Here is a 6571-nt window from a genome sequence, read left to right on the forward strand (position 1 = left end):
AGTCCCATATGCAGTGTCCACAGCCCCAGCCCCACGCTATTGGTGCTCACAGTGCTTACAGGTGCCCATTCTGGCAGCCGGCTTACAGCTCCAGCAGAGCCCAGATGCATCCCATTTCCCCATACAAGGCCTCTGAAGAATAGCTCCTATGCTTCCGGGAGCACCATGGTTTACTCATGAGCCTGCCCAAAGATCCAAGGCTCTTCCAGAGCAGCATCAGGGAGAATGTGGCTGTTTCCCTCTTGGGGAAAAGGCACCCAGCCACTATCAAACTGCCCATGCCATTCTCTGCAGGGCACCCAGGTAGAAGAGCAGGGACCCTTTTCCCTGCCTCTGCATGGAAAACCACAGCATCAGAGCCTGTCAGGCCACACACATCCCGTCCCCACTGCAGGACTCTCTGCTCCATCACCATGACAGCGGGCTGGCGATGTCACAGAGCACGTTCTACCCTGGGCGCTATAAATACAGGGACCCCGCAGACACCCGGCAGTTGCTGAGGTCCCAGGACCAGCAGCATTGGCACCCGCGACGCAGGGAGCTCCCCAGCTACGGCTATGGCTCAAGAGGCAGTGCTTTCCGTGCCCAAGCCAGGCACCAAGAGGAGCTGGCAGACAGGAGGCAGCTCTGATGGTGTAGAGACCATGCAAGTACACCAGCCACAAGACCAGGAGGAGCCAATGGAGGTGGATCCACCTGAGGGCCAGGAGGAGCCAATGGAGGTGGATCCACCTCAGAATACGGAAGAAACAATGCAAGTTGGCTGCCCGAGAAAGAAAAGAGCAAGAAAGAGCAATGCTAACAGCACGAAGGGGCCCTGGCAGCCATCCTCCGGAACATCAAGAAGCCGTCAACGTCGATCCACCTCCAAGAGGAGAAGAAAACGGAGAGCTGCATCCACCACCGGCAGCCGGCCAGGAACATGGCAAAGGCTGGTCTACTTCTCTTATGGACCCCCTGGCAGCTCTGCACCGCACCAGGCCTCCCGTCCATGACCCTCAACTCCTTCTTGCCTGGTCTGGGCACCTAAGTTACCATTTCAGACACAATAAAGGTGTTCGGACCTCTTCTTTTTGTTACTCAGCCATCGAATCCCAGCCTCGTTTGTGTTGGAAGGGACCTTAAAGCTCCCCCAGTTCCAACCCCGTGCCATGAGCAGGGACACCTTCCACTAGAGAAGGGTGCTCAAATCACTGAGAGCCAGATACGGATTGGATAGTCAGGGAATTCCAGCTCCTATCTCAGGTGCAGCTGCTGGGAATGGGCCGGGGAAGATGCAAGCAGTACATTTTGCCTTCCCTTCCTGAGGCAGTGTTTAGAGCACTCGGTTGTGTTGTCTCCTGGAATCCCAGGAAGATGCTATGAACAGCTCACGCCGTTCCCCTCTTCCTAAGAGCGCAGCACGCTGCTTGGCCTCATGGCTACGTTCTTAAGTTGCTCCTCAGCCATGGCTGCACACTTCCTTTTGCCTTCTCTCCTTTGCCTTTTGCCCTGATGCAATCACACTCTTCCTGAAGAACTACGGAAGCTCACAGGAGCCTAAAGACCATGCCTTAACACCGGGCAAGGGAGCACCTTTTACTGCATTTACTGCCCAGTGAGTCTCTGACCATCACTGTCAGGGCCCTTCTCTTCACCACCAGTGTTCATAGTGCCTCAACTATAGTGGGAAAGAGTTTTTCCCTACCAGCTAACCTAAATCTACCCTCTCTTCAGCTTGAAACCATGTTGCCCTCAAAGGAACTGAGGCAAGTCATCTAGCTATCTAGGCTTTCCATCACTCTCTTGCTCCACGCTGTTGCTTTGGGAAGCATAGGAAGAGCCTTGGTCCTGTGCTTCTCCACTACATCTGCCTGTATGCAGTGCAGCGTAGTCCTGTGACACTGGCTTGCACTGCAGCTCTTCCCACTTGCTGTGGTTGACCTGAAAGGCCACGGACTGGCCAACACACATGGATCCATCCAGTCTGATTTCTCCCAAGTCCCATATGCAGTGTCCACAGCCCCAGCCCCACGCTATTGGTGCTCACAGTGCTTACAGGTGCCCATTCTGGCTGCCGGCTTAAAGCTCCAGCAGAGCCCAGATGCATCCCATTTCCCCATACAAGGCCTCTGAAGAATAGCTCCTATGCTTCCGGGAGCACCATGGTTTACTCATGAGCCTGCCCAAAGATCCAAGGCTCTTCCAGAGCAGCATCAGGGAGAATGTGGCTGTTTCCCTCTTGGGGAAAAGGCACCCAGCCACTATCAAACTGCCCATGCCATTCTCTGCAGGGCACCCAGGTAGAAGAGCAGGGACCCTTTTCCCTGCCTCTGCATGGAAAACCACAGCATCAGAGCCTGTCAGGCCACACACATCCCGTCCCCACTGCAGGACTCTCTGCTCCATCACCATGACAGCGGGCTGGCGATGTCACAGAGCACGTTCTACCCTGGGCGCTATAAATACAGGGACCCCGCAGACACCCGGCAGTTGCTGAGGTCCCAGGACCAGCAGCATTGGCACCCGCGACGCAGGGAGCTCCCCAGCTACGGCTATGGCTCAAGAGGCAGTGCTTTCCGTGCCCAAGCCAGGCACCAAGAGGAGCTGGCAGACAGGAGGCAGCTCTGATGGTGTAGAGACCATGCAAGTACACCAGCCACAAGACCAGGAGGAGCCAATGGAGGTGGATCCACCTGAGGGCCAGGAGGAGCCAATGGAGGTGGATCCACCTCAGAATACGGAAGAAACAATGCAAGTTGGCTGCCCGAGAAAGAAAAGAGCAAGAAAGAGCAATGCTAACAGCACGAAGGGGCCCTGGCAGCCATCCTCCGGAACATCAAGAAGCCGTCAACGTCGATCCACCTCCAAGAGGAGAAGAAAACGGAGAGCTGCATCCACCACCGGCAGCCGGCCAGGAACATGGCAAAGGCTGGTCTACTTCTCTTATGGACCCCCTGGCAGCTCTGCACCGCACCAGGCCTCCCGTCCATGACCCTCAACTCCTTCTTGCCTGGTCTGGGCACCTAAGTTACCATTTCAGACACAATAAAGGTGTTCGGACCTCTTCTTTTTGTTACTCAGCCATCGAATCCCAGCCTCGTTTGTGTTGGAAGGGACCTTAAAGCTCCCCCAGTTCCAACCCCGTGCCATGAGCAGGGACACCTTCCACTAGAGAAGGGTGCTCAAATCACTGAGAGCCAGATACGGATTGGATAGTCAGGGAATTCCAGCTCCTATCTCAGGTGCAGCTGCTGGGAATGGGCCGGGGAAGATGCAAGCAGTACATTTTGCCTTCCCTTCCTGAGGCAGTGTTTAGAGCACTCGGTTGTGTTGTCTCCTGGAATCCCAGGAAGATGCTATGAACAGCTCACGCCGTTCCCCTCTTCCTAAGAGCGCAGCACGCTGCTTGGCCTCATGGCTACGTTCTTAAGTTGCTCCTCAGCCATGGCTGCACACTTCCTTTTGCCTTCTCTCCTTTGCCTTTTGCCCTGATGCAATCACACTCTTCCTGAAGAACTACGGAAGCTCACAGGAGCCTAAAGACCATGCCTTAACACCGGGCAAGGGAGCACCTTTTACTGCATTTACTGCCCAGTGAGTCTCTGACCATCACTGTCAGGGCCCTTCTCTTCACCACCAGTGTTCATAGTGCCTCAACTATAGTGGGAAAGAGTTTTTCCCTACCAGCTAACCTAAATCTACCCTCTCTTCAGCTTGAAACCATGTTGCCCTCAAAGGAACTGAGGCAAGTCATCTAGCTATCTAGGCTTTCCATCACTCTCTTGCTCCACGCTGTTGCTTTGGGAAGCATAGGAAGAGCCTTGGTCCTGTGCTTCTCCACTACATCTGCCTGTATGCAGTGCAGCGTAGTCCTGTGACACTGGCTTGCACTGCAGCTCTTCCCACTTGCTGTGGTTGACCTGAAAGGCCACGGACTGGCCAACACACATGGATCCATCCAGTCTGATTTCTCCCAAGTCCCATATGCAGTGTCCACAGCCCCAGCCCCACGCTATTGGTGCTCACAGTGCTTACAGGTGCCCATTCTGGCTGCCGGCTTAAAGCTCCAGCAGAGCCCAGATGCATCCCATTTCCCCATACAAGGCCTCTGAAGAATAGCTCCTATGCTTCCGGGAGCACCATGGTTTACTCATGAGCCTGCCCAAAGATCCAAGGCTCTTCCAGAGCAGCATCAGGGAGAATGTGGCTGTTTCCCTCTTGGGGAAAAGGCACCCAGCCACTATCAAACTGCCCATGCCATTCTCTGCAGGGCACCCAGGTAGAAGAGCAGGGACCCTTTTCCCTGCCTCTGCATGGAAAACCACAGCATCAGAGCCTGTCAGGCCACACACATCCCGTCCCCACTGCAGGACTCTCTGCTCCATCACCATGACAGCGGGCTGGCGATGTCACAGAGCACGTTCTACCCTGGGCGCTATAAATACAGGGACCCCGCAGACACCCGGCAGTTGCTGAGGTCCCAGGACCAGCAGCATTGGCACCCGCGACGCAGGGAGCTCCCCAGCTACGGCTATGGCTCAAGAGGCAGTGCTTTCCGTGCCCAAGCCAGGCACCAAGAGGAGCTGGCAGACAGGAGGCAGCTCTGATGGTGTAGAGACCATGCAAGTACACCAGCCACAAGACCAGGAGGAGCCAATGGAGGTGGATCCACCTGAGGGCCAGGAGGAGCCAATGGAGGTGGATCCACCTCAGAATACGGAAGAAACAATGCAAGTTGGCTGCCCGAGAAAGAAAAGAGCAAGAAAGAGCAATGCTAACAGCACGAAGGGGCCCTGGCAGCCATCCTCCGGAACATCAAGAAGCCGTCAACGTCGATCCACCTCCAAGAGGAGAAGAAAACGGAGAGCTGCATCCACCACCGGCAGCCGGCCAGGAACATGGCAAAGGCTGGTCTACTTCTCTTATGGACCCCCTGGCAGCTCTGCACCGCACCAGGCCTCCCGTCCATGACCCTCAACTCCTTCTTGCCTGGTCTGGGCACCTAAGTTACCATTTCAGACACAATAAAGGTGTTCGGACCTCTTCTTTTTGTTACTCAGCCATCGAATCCCAGCCTCGTTTGTGTTGGAAGGGACCTTAAAGCTCCCCCAGTTCCAACCCCGTGCCATGAGCAGGGACACCTTCCACTAGAGAAGGGTGCTCAAATCACTGAGAGCCAGATACGGATTGGATAGTCAGGGAATTCCAGCTCCTATCTCAGGTGCAGCTGCTGGGAATGGGCCGGGGAAGATGCAAGCAGTACATTTTGCCTTCCCTTCCTGAGGCAGTGTTTAGAGCACTCGGTTGTGTTGTCTCCTGGAATCCCAGGAAGATGCTATGAACAGCTCACGCCGTTCCCCTCTTCCTAAGAGCGCAGCACGCTGCTTGGCCTCATGGCTACGTTCTTAAGTTGCTCCTCAGCCATGGCTGCACACTTCCTTTTGCCTTCTCTCCTTTGCCTTTTGCCCTGATGCAATCACACTCTTCCTGAAGAACTACGGAAGCTCACAGGAGCCTAAAGACCATGCCTTAACACCGGGCAAGGGAGCACCTTTTACTGCATTTACTGCCCAGTGAGTCTCTGACCATCACTGTCAGGGCCCTTCTCTTCACCACCAGTGTTCATAGTGCCTCAACTATAGTGGGAAAGAGTTTTTCCCTACCAGCTAACCTAAATCTACCCTCTCTTCAGCTTGAAACCATGTTGCCCTCAAAGGAACTGAGGCAAGTCATCTAGCTATCTAGGCTTTCCATCACTCTCTTGCTCCACGCTGTTGCTTTGGGAAGCATAGGAAGAGCCTTGGTCCTGTGCTTCTCCACTACATCTGCCTGTATGCAGTGCAGCGTAGTCCTGTGACACTGGCTTGCACTGCAGCTCTTCCCACTTGCTGTGGTTGACCTGAAAGGCCACGGACTGGCCAACACACATGGATCCATCCAGTCTGATTTCTCCCAAGTCCCATATGCAGTGTCCACAGCCCCAGCCCCACGCTATTGGTGCTCACAGTGCTTACAGGTGCCCATTCTGGCTGCCGGCTTAAAGCTCCAGCAGAGCCCAGATGCATCCCATTTCCCCATACAAGGCCTCTGAAGAATAGCTCCTATGCTTCCGGGAGCACCATGGTTTACTCATGAGCCTGCCCAAAGATCCAAGGCTCTTCCAGAGCAGCATCAGGGAGAATGTGGCTGTTTCCCTCTTGGGGAAAAGGCACCCAGCCACTATCAAACTGCCCATGCCATTCTCTGCAGGGCACCCAGGTAGAAGAGCAGGGACCCTTTTCCCTGCCTCTGCATGGAAAACCACAGCATCAGAGCCTGTCAGGCCACACACATCCCGTCCCCACTGCAGGACTCTCTGCTCCATCACCATGACAGCGGGCTGGCGATGTCACAGAGCACGTTCTACCCTGGGCGCTATAAATACAGGGACCCCGCAGACACCCGGCAGTTGCTGAGGTCCCAGGACCAGCAGCATTGGCACCCGCGACGCAGGGAGCTCCCCAGCTACGGCTATGGCTCAAGAGGCAGTGCTTTCCGTGCCCAAGCCAGGCACCAAGAGGAGCTGGCAGACAGGAGGCAGCTCTGATGG

The sequence above is a fragment of the Melopsittacus undulatus genome, chromosome 2, assembly GCF_012275295.1.
Source record: "Melopsittacus undulatus isolate bMelUnd1 chromosome 2, bMelUnd1.mat.Z, whole genome shotgun sequence".
NCBI classification, from domain to species: domain Eukaryota; kingdom Metazoa; phylum Chordata; class Aves; order Psittaciformes; family Psittaculidae; genus Melopsittacus; species Melopsittacus undulatus.